A 12456-nucleotide genomic window follows, 5' to 3' on the forward strand; every position below is an offset into this window, starting at 1 on the left:
TAGACAGTGATGGTGAGCCAGATGGCAGCTGTTGTTAGAGGCACTCAACAAGAATGAAAGCCTGTGATCTTTCCCGTCACTTAACAAGCCTAATTTTTGTGGCTGTCATCATACTTGGAATGTCTGAGAGGAGACACTAAGAGACACTAGAAGTGAGGGTCGCAACAAGGAGACGGAGCACAAGTGACCTTGTGAGCTTTTCTTGCTTCTGCAAAGATACCATTTCCCCATAAGGACTCACTCTCTCTCTCACACATGCACACACACTCTTCTCCCCCCGCAACCCCCCCAAGGAAACTAGGTCTAGTGTTCTAAATATGACATTTATGAAGAGCAAATTGATTTCCAAGAGCTTCATGTATAAACCACTCTAGAATCGATCCTATAAGATGATGAATGCCCTCAACTTCTATGTGCTTCACTGTGAATTGAAGGCACTCAGTGCCTCTGAGGAGTAAGTTTCTCATCAGGCAAACACCATAGAATTATGTATAAACTCTCACTCTTCAGGGAAAAAGCCACTCATTAAATGCCTAGGGCTAGGAAGAAACATCTGCTATAGGCAAGAAGTTCCATAAATGCCCTCTGTGACCCTGGCAGACGAGGTGCCAGCTCATGCCAAGGCCCAGGGCCTCACTGAACACCAACAAATGCACAACTGGAAACCAGTCTGTCTCGCCTGTGTGTTGGCACAGTTAAAATAGACATTGTTATAAGAATATATTTAGACTTTATGGAATGCTTTTAGGATGCTGCGTGTAGTAATCCTACTTATATCTGTATCCCATGGTATAAAGTTAGATTGAGTGTTTGCATTGTAAACTGCTGTGATTGTATAACTCACCAAACAGGAAAAGAAACAATAATTAAGGTAAAGTGCTCGTTCTGCACACAAGATGGTTCATTGAAGGTAAATGAGGCATTGTGTAGCATCAAAAGGACAGAGATCTTATTGACTGTGTTCCTCACTCTCCCCACACCAGGAAGGGGAGGCCGTCTCATGAACTCATCGCTTCATCTTGGATTCTGGGGTGAAGGGAATAAAAATGCCTGACCAGAAGGAATTGAGATGTCTTTATGCTGTCTGGCTTCTGAGGGGTAAAGATTCCTAAACATAAGCAAGAGATCCCCATGCTGCTTGGCCTGGGTTAACCCTAAGGGGCACATAAAGCTGCTTGTTACAGAAGCTTATATTACCTTTTGTAAATCTAAGTCTGTAACTTGTGTGTGTTTCCTGTTTTAATCTCATCAATAACACATTTAATTTCTTAGTAATTAAATCTTTAGTTTATTACAGGATTGGCTACAGGTGTTGTCTTGGTTTGAAATTAGAGTATAAATGACCTGGAGTAAGTGACTGGTCCTTTGGGACAGGGAGTAATCTGAGTATTGTTGTGAGTTTTGGTGTAAAGTGACCATCCATCACATAGTCCAGCTTGCCTGGGCAGCAAAGATAGACTGGACTGCCCAAGGGAATTGCCATGACCCCATGGTAAGACTGTTACAATACTATTGGTGTTCACTGTTGTTACTGGCTTGGTGAAATCTAATTATAAAACTTACAACCAGTCTGGGGTTCCTGCCTTGCTTTTTGACAGTCTGCCCTTTGTCATGCATCCGACGAAGTGGGTATTCAGCCACGAAAGCTCATGCTCCGAAACGTCTGTTAGTCTATAAGGTGCCACAAGACTCTTTGCTGCTTTTACAGATCCAGAGTAACATGGCTACCCCTCTGATACTTGCCCTAAAGTTGGCACTCATGGTCCTGAGCCACTCCAGACAGCGTGAAACCCACTACAATGTTTATTGTACTTTCTTCTGAAGTAACTGTTATTGTCCGCTGTCTGGGACAGGATATCAGGACTAGGTCGCCCAAGAGCCTGATATAGTATGGAAATTCCTATGTACTATAAGGGGAAGAGATAAATAATATATTTAAACAACACAATTATAATGTAACAACTGGAATGCGTTCAACTAAAAGCAATATTAAGAAAAGTTGTCTGAATCTTACTTTTAAACAGATTTAGTGTCAAATCATGGAGCTTTTACTCAGTTCTTAGGCAAAACTCTCACTGACTGTAACAAGAGTTGTGGACTAAATAAGGACAAAGGATCTCTGTAAGGGAATCTTCCCTGAATTTGAAAAGTAGAAACTAGGCTTACAAACAGAAGAGGTAGATGTGTAAAATGTTCATCAGCTGAACAAAGGTTGCACTTGGAAACAGAGAACTGCCGGTCCAATGCTGAAGAACTCCGGAGTCCTCACAAATGTAGAGAGGCAAGAGGGAATAGAGCAGCACAAAACCCCATGGAGGGTGTAAAAGTAACTTAGGCCCAAGAATAAACAGTTTATTAATAGTCCCAAATCAGTCACTGAGGCACTGGGGACGTGTTGAATATCACTCAGCGTCCCCAGGAAAAAAGTGTGTGCTGGAGGGCAAAGGATAGGGCTGTATGACTGACCAATGCCTGAGAGTCCAGGAGAGTCCAGGAGCATCTCATTTAGGAGTTTCATAAGGTGGTGCATGCTCATTTTTAGTACATTCCTCTTTGGGAGACACTCTGTATGAATGTCTCCTCTGGTCTTTCACTGTGCAGTATTCCCAGAGACCCAAAGAAGGCAGTCATAGGATCTAAGCTACTACACTGTAAGTGATACTTTATAGGAAGATACCAGAAGAAGCAAAATATTTAAAAATAAATCAATCAAGAGCTAACGTAAAGCTTGAAATAAGAATCAAGTTTGCTTGTAATGAATGAAAAGATGAGGGTCCTGGAACTGGCCAATAATTATATTCTCTGTTATTGATTACTGGCTGAGAAATTGTAAGAATGATAATGAGCATCAGATTAACTTTTGCCTTCTGGGTGTGACTGAAGAACCGCTCTCTCCTCCACTTATAAAATTAATGTGAAAAATAACTTCTACAGGGAAGCAGGGAACAATTCTCTCTCTAGTTTTAGCTAATGAGCAAAAAACAAAATAAAAACAAAAACCAGGCCTCATACCACTTTGCATTACATTATTTGAGTACCAGATGTGGTTTAGTCTCTACTGGTGTGGTAGAAATAAAGACTGCAGAGGCACATTCCTCCAAATAGAATATCATCATCTGAAAAGCAGATCACAAAATATTGCAGTCATCCCATCTCATCCCATATCTTGACCTGACAGTCTTGCAATAGAATTCTGATGGTATATGAAATAGTAAGATTTCTTTGATTCCAAAACAACCTGGTTCAAAGGTCTTGATGTGGTGCTGGTGGTAGTGGTGGGCTGATCTCCTGGTTGGGGAAGAAAGTGAATGCTTTATTCTTTTAGAGTTATCAGGTGCCTCTTGATATCTTTTCTCTCAAGTGGCTCCTCTCCTTTCTCTGTGAGAAGTCCCAGCAAGTGCTCTTCTACCCCCAAAGGCTTGTAGGATATCCCGGGGTTCTATGTTTCAGTCCTTCAGGTGCAAGTCAGACCAGTGAGAGGTTGTGTCACTGCCTGCCCTGTAATCCTGCATGCATTAAATGCTCTGCTGCTATGGCTCACAGCGCGGCCACCAACACCCAGCAGCCAAGCATGCAGTTCCTGGAGTATGTGTGTGCTGTGCAGCCTGGGTTTAGCACTCTGTCCTCAGAAGCCTGCCTACTACACAACAACCCCACCTTGGTCTCCACAAGCCTGGGTTACTACTTGAACGGTGACTCTAACACACTCCCAACCCCAAATGTCACCACAAGCATCTGCTGTGAAGTGTCCAGCCCTCTACCAGAACATGCAGAGAAGTAAATAAGGTTTTTTGCTCCTTTAAGAGAGAAAAGCACAGCGTATTAATTTTACTAGTGTTCATCACTTCAATTCAAACAAAGCACTGGGCTGGTTTAGATTAAATGTAAAACAAATTTATTTATTCAAAAAGAGGTAGGATAAAAACAGAAGTGGTTACAAGCAAATGAAAGTAAAATATGCCTTCTAGTGGCTAAGACTTAACAAGCTACTGTCTGTGTTCAAGGAAGATTTCTTGCCAATCTTTCTTCTTTATAGCCATGGCTGACCTTCTTTCAGTCAAGAAGTCAGAAGGTCAAAGTACTGACTTCCCTTGTCTTCCTAGGTGAAATATCTTTGTCTAAGCAGGTTTCTCACTATATTCAGTTCCCAGAGACTTCAACCCCCTTGGTTGGAGAACCCATCTTTCTCAGCTTGCAAGATCTCTGGCCCCTTTTGTCTGTTCAGTGATGGATGCCATGACAGCTTCTTCTCTCTCCTTATATCTTCCCAAACTCACTATTTTGTCCCCAGACTCAGATGACTTCATGCTGTTCTTCCCTGCCTGTGGGTGTCTGATCCCTCTGCTGATATGTATGTAAATGGGGTTTCCATTGTTTTGAGCCAAATTTTGCTTAATTTCATCGGTGGCATTTGCTAGTGATAGTTGAGTCATTACCTCCTCCCCTTGTTAGCTTGATGGCTCTTTTACCTCTCATGTAAATGCACCTTCATTGTTTCTGCCTGATGACCAAGTACACATTCCATTGTCTAGGGCCGGCAGGGCTTATGCATTGCTTGCATTTAAGAGCATGATTCTAGCATGTCTATAATTCTTTGCACTCACATTGTATATGCATCCCACAGGAATATTAATGATTAGTGAGTTATTAGTTTTCCAATGATATTTTACATACCAGCTTTGAGTATATATCATATCATAACAACAATGTGTTGGGTATAGTGAGTACATCAGGCCTCACAAGAGCTGCTGACAGAGTAGCGGACCACCCATGGAACTCTGTGTTGCACAAATGCAAAGCTGTTAGGATGGTTAGTGAAGAGACATGGGTTATGGTACCTTCAGTAGTCAGATCATACTCTCTGTCTCCTTCTCACATGACTGGCTGCTGCAGTTGAGAGCCTGAATGCGACTGGGTCTTCAATGTTGACTAACTGATTGAGGCCCATCCCAGACAAGACTGAAGTGATAATGTTTGTTTGGAGAAGCACCTGTCAGAGCTGGTGATTCTATCCCTTTCTGAGGGAGTGTGTCTGCCAGCTGTTAAACCTGTCTGCAATATGAGGATGCTCTTACAAGATCCCTCAGGTTGTAGCTGTGGCATACAGTGCTTTAGTGCTTTTCCAAGGGGAATACACAGTGTAACTGAGAATTCAAATATAAAATTCGTAATTCATGCTGTATTGGTTAGTATGAATTTTGAAATGCAAATTTTACAAACTGCATTTTTTTCAGTGAATATTCAAACATTGAATAAAAGTTTTTCCTAAGTATTTGCTGTAGCTAAGCTTGAGCATTCAATGTTTGCAGAAAGCAAAATGCAAAAGGATTACAAGACACTCTCAGACAGAAACTCAGTTGGAATCTGAATAGATAGGAAGGGGGAAAAAATCTATCCCCTATTCTATCAGTTCTAATTAATGTGTATTTTTAAAAAAAATGTTCAAATTTTAAAATAAGGAAGTCCAGACATTAAAATATATACATACATGCATAACCACATTTATGCATGCAGTTACCACTCTTGAAAGTGAAAATTGGTCTCTATCTAGCACCTAAATATCCTTTTTACATTCAGCTGCCTAATTTGCTAGGTAATTAGTGTAATTGTACATGCAAAAAATGCAGAAAGGAGAGAGTCATACAAAAGATGCAAGAATATAAGCTTTTATTAATATCCATTAGTACTGACTGTTGAAATCAGCTAGGACAGGTGTGAGGAAAGTGTGATCAATAGCTGCAAGTTAGATCACAAGTAGGGTGACCAGACAGCAAATGTGAAAAATCGGGATGGGGTGGGGGTAATAGGAGCCTATATAAGAAAATGACCCCAAAATCAGGACTGTCCCTATAAAATAGGGACGTCTGGTCACACTAATCACAAGCCAGAGTTCACAGGACATGCTGAAAAATAAATTCTCTTTGAGATCTGTTCAGCACAACTAGCGTATCTAGAAAGTTGACAGAACTGGTTATAGACACTAAAACCATGGTTAACTGAACTGCTCTGTAATTCACAGGTTGATTATATCCTCAGTGGTTTACTGAGATTTGGGTTGGTGGAATTCAGAATGCACTCAAAATAAAGTCAAACTGCTTTGCAAACCCAGCCAGCTAGAGAGGACCTGCCCAGAGCTGCCCATTAGTTTGGCTTCCCCAAGGCCATGCGGCGAAAAAAAAGAGCACAATCAAGTGGGGTTGTAGGCATCTGATTTCCCTGTGCTAGAAACTGCTAGTGTGCCTAACTGTGTTTTAGTATTTGTGATGTACACCAAAATATTAGTGTGTGGTGTAAGATCAACCTCTTTTTACTTGAACTCAGGAATCCAGAATTGTAAGGCCTCATGTGCCTTCACCCTACCTTTTTTTTTTTTTTTTTTAAATAGTCCAGGATATATGTTACTGAGTTCTCTCTGTAAATCCTCATTCAAGGCCTGATCTGAAGCCATTGCAGTCATTCCATTGTTTTTCCACAGGCTTTGGAGCATGCCTAAAGTGGCAGGATCAGAGGCCACAGAACTGGCCAGTTCATATCAATGGAGATTTTGAAGCATTTTTAGGTATTTTAAGAAGCTGCTTTGTAATTTCAGTGTTGCCATTCTCATGATTTTATTGGGAGTTTCATGATATTTGGTGTCTTTCTTGAGGCCGCAGTTCCTGGAATCATGACATTTCATGAGGATCTCAATTTTCGTTAAAAAGCTCCACATGACTGTGGAGAAAAGTTTAAAAATGTGACCTGAAAGGCTCACACAGTGACACCAGAAGTCAAATAGAAAGAACCCAACATTTATGATGTTTTTGAACCCCCCCGCCCCCGCTTTTAAGCCAGTCTCATGGTTTTTTGAAGCTTGACCCATGATTTCTTAATGCCTATGGTTGGTAGTACTATAATTTCCTCTTAATTTACATTCTTTGTAGCCATCAATAGTAATAATTACAGCAGTTTTTCATTAAATACTGAGGATATTGGGCCTAAACTTGGATGACGCTTATTGCTTCTGTGATGTAGTGTGCACCTTCAGCTCTTGTTGATGTCTTCTCAGATCTGCTCAGTATCTCTCAGGAAGCACTTGTTACTCTAGGGCTCATTACTGTGACCTGTATTTGCTGTATAGGTGACACGAAGTATAGGAATCAAAAAGTTGTGAAAAATGGTATCTCAAAGTGCATCTGTTTCAGTAATGGATTTCAAACTGATATAGTGGAAAAAGAAAAGAAAACTAGAAAATGGTTTGGAAATGTAATAAACTCCAGTAGCTGCCTTGCAGCTGTAGATTTTTTTTTTTATATACTTTACATTTGTAAAAGACAAAAGTTATTTTAAGTGTCTGTGTGTGTTGTCAGAATCTCAATGCAGTATGGGGTATCTAAAGATTAGGATCAGAGGGGTAGCCGTGTTAGTCTGGATCTGTAAAAGCAGCAGAGAGTCCTGTGGCACCTTATAGACTAACAGACGTATTGGAGCATGAGCTTTCGTGGGTGAATACCCACCTCGTCGGATGCATGTGATTAAAGATTAGGAGGAGCTGATAGGGGAGTGTTCCTGTTGTTACTTGGGTGTAGTATATTGTCACAGAAGATCTATAAAAGATACACAGGAAAAAGCAAAGTCTATTCTCTAGTTCGGTGGATAGATCACATTTTCAAGGGGGATAAAGAATTCAGGTCTTGTGCCTATTTCACAATTGTGTGTCAGTGTATGTTCAGAGTTCCTTATTCCCCAGTAACATAATGGGCCCAGTTCTGATCATAGTTACACTGATATAAAGTAAGAGTAGCTCCTCTAAAAGTCCCTAGTGTAAATCAAATCAAAATTAAGCCCTCTCTCTCAGACAATAATAGGGACAACGTGGAAAAACAAGCTTACCTTTATTCATAGAAACATCATCAAAATACATAGGATTGCTCTGTGGGTCATTTAATAAATGACATTTGATTTTGGTGCATTGCTGGGGTGCACTAATCTTAAGAAGGCACATGCGATTTTCACTTCTACCTGAGCAGTTGCTGGAAAGGACATCTGTTTCATGTTCCACCCTAGGATGTCACCTTAAAACAAAAAATACTGTATGCAACTGTGCTTCAACATCAGTATAGGTAGATCCCAAGTCCTAATGTGGAATCTGAACCCAATAACCAGGTGCCCAAGAAATGAGAATGTTACCACCTGAACACACTCTCATGTTTAATGGGATATTTTCTTTTTTTTGCTGCATAAGTGATACATTAACTAATTATCTGGCCATTTTGATCTATGAGTTTAGAACAGCCTCACAGGGACAAACATAGCAGGAAGCTCTTTCAGTGAGTACATTAAAAATATGAGGATATGTCTGAGTATGTAATGAAGAGACAGCACATCTGGCATGTGACATGTTACACACTGTCATAATAATGTAAGTTAAGATTCTCTGGAATAAAACAAGGTAACCTAACCTTTCCACACTCTTGCACCAGTTAAGAGGATTTCAGAGCTGTGGAGTATAAAATGTGTATACAACGGAGCAAGGATACAAGGGAACTATTTTCAAGATATTAACTAATTAGAAAAATATCAGAAGCAAAGACACACATGAATATAATTATTGAAAAGAGGATTTTGCTAAAGAATTTTTATAAATGGAAACTGCTTCAAGTTTAAGCCATGCTTAAAAACAACCATATGGGACAAGAGAACAACAGCTGTGCTCAAATATTTTCTTGAGATGAACATTCATACTCATTCATTGCTGTATCAAAATAATACCTACGTATATCAGTTCACAACTGCTTTTGAAGGGTCATTGTTAGCCCTTTCTGAAGCCATTGTTAGTTGCAATTGTCATTGTTCGCTCTTCCATGGTGGCACAGAATACAGTATACCCCACTGAGTATGGTAAAATATACCTTTTCTGCCAGTAGAGAGGTCATTGGTCCCTCAATACTGCCTAAAGAAGCAAAAAGAGAGGATCTGGGGTTTCCCAAAACTGTTCCAATATTTCAACATCTTGGAAATAAACATTTGAGAAAAAACACATGTTAAAATGAAATGTTCAAGCACATGGTCATAAGTACTGTATTTATGACTTGGAAAGACAATTTCAAATATGTCCTTGTGATGGGGTTCCACTTACCATGCTAGCACCTCCTGCTGGTCATCTTGGGGATCAACTCTGCAGGTTGGTATGCCATCTCCAGGTGGTGTCTTGGCTGCTGTCGCTTCTTCTCTCAGACCCACGTCACTCCAAGGACTACAGCGTCCTCTTTGTGACACAGCCCTCCATCCGTGCCACACTCTGTGCTCCCTCCTTCTGGGTACCAGTACTGCAGTTCAACTGTCCATCCACTTCCTCAGGGGCGAGTGGCTGGAGGGAACCTGGGTCTGGCCTATTTTGGGTCCTGGCCCAGGGACCCTGTAGATGACACCCACATGCTGTGTCCCCTCCAACTTCTCAGTACATTTTCCTGGGCTACTTCCCCACAGCCCCAGCATCTTCTTCATCCTTACTTACCTCAGGGCTTCAGCAAGCCAGTCTTGGCAGCCAGCCAGGAGCTCTTTCTCTCACTCCCCTGTTCCTGCCCAGGGGAGGGGACTCTGTCCAGGATGCTAGCTTTCTACCACCTGCAAGGCAGCCAATCCTTCCTCCTTGAGCTGCAGGGACCAACTGACCCTGCTCGGCCCTACAGCTCTTATATGGGGCTGCCAGGCCGATTGGCTGTTCCTCACAGCCCTGCACCTATTCACACAGCCTCCCTAGAGCTTCATTAACCTCTTTCAGGCCAATGTGGGGCAGATGCCCCCTCACAGTCCTGCGCTTACATTCGTAAAATCATACAGCACTATACATTGACATGGCATTTATAAACAAAGATATTTTACCTGTCTTGAAGTCTAAATAAGATGTACTAAACAGAAGATGTGATGCAGGACCACTGTTCAGGAAAGGAATGGTGTTAAGAGGAATGATTATTAATGATAAGAAGGGAGTGGGCATTGCTTGAAGTGATGGGTTTTAAGGAGGGATATAAAAGGGTCTCTCTGTAGGTGAAGACAGGGAGATTATTCTAAATATAAGCCCCAAGGCCAGGAGACTTAGAGCTGGAATTCTTTGCTCAAATTGTAGAGAAGGGGGGGGGGGGAAATCCAGCTTTGGCCAGCTTCATTTACATGAATTATGTTGTTGCTTATTCATAATTCCACCTACTGAGCTTTGTTGCTTTTGCTTGTTTATGTTTTGATTGTTAATAGATTTTAATTAAGGCTCCCGTGTTTGTCATGGAAGTCACATATTCCATGACTTTCCATGACCTGCGTGACTTCTGCAGCAACCCATGTGCCTGGCCCAGGAGCTGCCTGAGCAGCTTGGGCAGCCCCTGGGCCAGTCACATGGGCTGCTGCTGGAGCAGTCTCGGATTCCCCTGCCTTGCAGCAGCAGGAATTTGGGTGCGAGATGGGCTCAGGTCTGGGGATTGGGATGCTTACCTGGGGGCGGGGAGGCTCCCTGGAAGGACAACAGGAACTCTCCCTCTCTCAGCTCGTAGTTCCACGTGCTGCCTCCACCCATAGGCACTGCCCCCACAGCTCCCATTGCTTGCAGTTCCCAGCTAATGGGAGCTGCAGAACTGGGGCTTGGGGTAGAGTGGAGGCAGCACATGGAGCTAGGAGCTGGTGGTCACCGCTTCCCAGGATCTGGGTAGGAATAGGGAACCTGCCACAGCCCTGCCAACCCTCCCTGACTAGCACCTGCAGTGCCCCCTGGGCCACAATCCCCCCCCCCGAGCACCCTCAATGCCCCCAGGACCACCCCACTGAGCTGCCCGCACAAGTTTTAGTCAGGGGTATATAATAAAAGTCATGGACAGGTGATGGGCCATAAATTTTTGTTTACTGCCCACGACCTGTCCATGACTTTTACTAAAAATACCCATGACTAAAACATAGCCTTAATTATTATTATACTTGTACTCATGAAAAGACACAGGAATTGCATCCTCATGCCCTAGAGTAAATGGGCCACCCTGAGCGTATGAGTTCACAAAAATGTAATTTAATTGAAAACCCAATTTTTTGTTGAAAAACATTTCAGTAGAAACCTTTCCACCAGTCCTACTGGGAGGACTGTAGGGAGCATTTCAAATACAGGGCTGTGACTGACACTGGAATTGATGAAGAATTGCCAATATCTCTTCAAACTTCTATTCAGTTTTGATTGCGTAGTAAATGTTTCTGTTCATATCTATATGTCTGGGTTCCTTTCTCCAACCTGTCACCATAGTATCCAGCCACTTACCGAAACTAAATAAACCAAGAACCTTGCTAAATTTTCCCCTTGTACCAAGAAAATTACTGGAATGTGTGTGAGAGAGCTTCTCTTTCTCCATTTATCTTCTTTTCCTTACTTGAAATTCCAGTTGCTGTAGCAAGGCTAAAGAACTGAGTTTTGCACTTTGTTCTGAAGGTGATGAGGTCTGTGGTCATTCTCACCTCTTACAAGATCCACAATATTGGGCTACCTGCCAAGAAAGTTCTGTCCCCAACTCTCACAAGCTTGATCCTTGAGTTTGACGATACCATTGCTCCTGTGGAATGTAACCATTGAGAGAGGTCCAAAGGAAAGAGTCTTAATCCAGAGCCATGGACGGCTTTAAAGAGGAGGATGAGTACCTTGAAAACTTACCCAGTGTTTTTTTTTTGTTTTTTTTGTTTGTTTTTTTTCAGGGAACCAGCATAGCATGTGGAGCACTGGGATGGTGAGGCTGTCAAGCAGCCAATGTTGCTCTGGACGAAGGCTGCTGCACGTTGGATCAGCTAGAAATTTTTGGAACAGTCTTTCTCAAGTACTTTGATTCACAGCAATCCAGCCTAAAAGTCAATAAGACACAGATCACTCTGGCTAGGACATCAAATGGAAGTAAAAGGGGATAGGCAAAGATTTCTTTCCCAGCCACAAGATGGAAGGCAGTATTTTTTTCCCCTCAGTTATTGCTATTTGGCTATCAAGAAATAGTGACAATTCCAACAGAATTCCAAGGCTATGAAATGAGTTGACTATTTGCTTCTGAACGCCTTCAGTAGCTGTTCAAAATGCCTCCCTCTTCCCACCAACTTTGCTTCTGGCCTTTCTCAAGAGTTATTTTCAGCCATCTGCCTTATATCCAACTTGCTGATCTCAGAACTCTGCACGCTCATTGGAGGCTTACCTCAAACCTCCAAAATTGTGAGTATGCAGACATGAGATGGAAATTTTATGAGAATAGCTCACTCATTAGAATTCAATTAAGCCAGAAATGTCATGAAAACAGCATTTCTTGTGGTGTTTCAGCATTTCCACTACCAAAGCTAGAACTGTGATTGTAATGTAGAGATATCCTAAATCCTGACCCCAAGCTGAGTAAGTGGGCTTGGTGCAGCAGTGTTTTGTGGGGTGGTGGGAAAGGAATATTCCTCTCAGACCATGCCACAGTGGCAGCATTG

The 12456-nt window shown here is 42.1% G+C and overlaps 1 protein-coding gene across 2 annotated transcripts in view; it reads right to left on the minus strand.

Moving 5' to 3' along the window:
* Positions 1-12456, minus strand: part of ERCC6L2 (ERCC excision repair 6 like 2) — a 173655-nt gene that overhangs the window by 38198 nt on the left and 123001 nt on the right. Inside the window, exon 22 of one of the 2 annotated variants that reach the window (XM_045020539.1) lies at positions 10929-11844. The exons of the other annotated variant lie outside the window; for it this stretch is intronic. The gene's annotated coding sequence lies outside the window, so the exon portion shown is untranslated. Of the gene's footprint in view, positions 1-10928; positions 11845-12456 lie in introns of those variants that run through there. 2 annotated transcript variants of the gene reach the window in all.

Source organism: Mauremys mutica, chromosome 6 (assembly GCF_020497125.1).
Source record: "Mauremys mutica isolate MM-2020 ecotype Southern chromosome 6, ASM2049712v1, whole genome shotgun sequence".
NCBI lineage: Eukaryota > Metazoa > Chordata > Testudines > Geoemydidae > Mauremys > Mauremys mutica.